Source organism: Accipiter gentilis, chromosome 22 (assembly GCF_929443795.1).
Source record: "Accipiter gentilis chromosome 22, bAccGen1.1, whole genome shotgun sequence".
Lineage (NCBI taxonomy): Eukaryota > Metazoa > Chordata > Aves > Accipitriformes > Accipitridae > Astur > Astur gentilis.
Window position 1 is genome coordinate 11,761,049 of NC_064901.1, and position 1,787 is coordinate 11,762,835.

At 39.7% G+C, this 1,787-nt stretch overlaps 1 protein-coding gene across 3 annotated transcripts in view; it reads right to left on the minus strand.

The window, feature by feature from the left end:
- Nucleotides 1-1,127: 1,127 nt before the first annotated feature.
- The window catches only part of MEIS2 (Meis homeobox 2), a 174,533-nt gene continuing 173,873 nt past the window's right edge, over nucleotides 1,128-1,787 (minus strand). For all 3 annotated transcript variants that reach the window (XM_049825527.1, XM_049825525.1, XM_049825526.1), the window contains exon 12: nucleotides 1,128-1,787. This exon is cut by the window's right edge and continues 800 nt beyond it. The gene's annotated coding sequence lies outside the window, so the exon portion shown is untranslated.

Consider the following 1,787-nt stretch of genomic DNA (forward strand, 5'->3'; position numbering starts at 1 on the left):
ATCCTCACACCCATTCTACTGGCATCCTCCCTTCTGTCGCCAGCAGCGTGGGTCCATTTACTCAGCTCAGAAATTAAACATTAACTACGAGGCTGAGCCTCTTTCCACATTCCAAAGCTAGAAGTTGTCAGTCAAAGTTTTTAATAACACCCCGGCCGGCTGGAATGACGAGAAGGAGGAAGGAGGAGAAGGGTTACGAATTTACAGATGTTGAAGCCGGTAACGTTTGTTTCCTGGAAAGTTAAGGTAATTACAAGCCCTTTCCCACTCCCCTTCTCCCAGAAATAAAGCCAGCGCTTTCCCCTGCTCTTTGGGCCCCATCCTGCTCTCACTGACTTAACAGTGCAACCGAGGGCAGTCAAAGGCGGCTGTTTCCAACCACGCTCATGTCTTCCTAGTTCCAACTCTCCTTTAGTTGCTTCGAAATGCCACAAGCTTTTGTTTAAGTAAAACCCAACCCTCACCCGTGATTCTGCACCAGCTATTTATATACAAAATGTCAAATTAACATTTTCCCTCATTAGTGGATGGTCTTTTTTTTTTTCTTTTTTTTGCCCCCCTTCTGAAAACAACTGAAGGCAAGAAAAGCAGTAAAACCGTCTCAGAAGCTAGATTACACAATCCTCTCACAGGTAAAACTCTCATTAAACTCAAAGCTGCTTTTCTCCTCCTCAAACTTCCAAACCTACTCCTGCATTGCAGCCATCCTTCACCTCTGAGCTACGCAGCTGGAGTTAAGGTCCGTGGTGGTTATGGTTGCACGCACACATACACTTAACACACACGGGCTTACTGGTCTCGTATCTGGGCCTTCGCAACTCAAACTCAGCTTCTGTGTTAATTAGCAGACAGTACAGGTATTAGACACAGCTCTCCGAAATGCAAGCTGGTGAGAGAATATTTCAAGTTTTGTTTAATCTGACATAAATATAGTATTGATAATCAGCAGAAATATATAACCTCAGATGTTCTTTCATTCAATTATTCTATTAATGTTGATGACAAGCTTGTTCCTGATTTTTCCAACCTTTCTTCTCAATGCTGGTAAGAAATGTATTTGAGACATCTCTCCTGGTAACTTCAGTCTCTCCTAAGCGTGATTAAAAACACAAAAGCCTAACAAAAAATCAAAAATGAAATATTTATTACCGCATTTTGTGACTTAACACCTTTTTTTTCTTTTTAAAACATAACGTCACAGTCCTCATACAAGTATTTTAATGTAAATTTTGACAAAGCTTAAAGGTAACAGCATTTTCTTCTAGTGAGGAACACGTGCTGAGAAAGGAAGAATTCATGGACATACAATACCAATTCCACAGCAGATCTGATACTAGCAAAAACATTCTTTTTTTTTTTCAATTGAGGTAAACACATAGAATATCTAACATGAAACAATTAATAGACCGAACTCTGTACGAAGTTTGTTACAGTATTCTCTTGCTTTTTTTTCCCAAGCTTTGAGTTCATGATAAAGTCCTAGGTTTGGTGCAAAGACCGTTAGTAACTTCTTTCATTGAGGAAAGCTGCCCAACTTTTAGTTTTGTTTTGTCCAAAGCCAAGGCTCAGAACTACTGGAAGAAGCTCCTGCTCTGTCTGTTCTGTCTTTTAAATCTTCACCTGCAAGCTCTTTGAAGAAGAGTCCAAAAAAAAAAAAAAAAAAAAAAATAGATTGGGGAAGAATGGGGGGAGACTTAATGAAGCACAAACTATAAAGATCTGTTTGAAACTAAAGGACACATTTTATGAAGGAACAAAACGAGGGAATGGCAAGGCCTTCTTGGAAC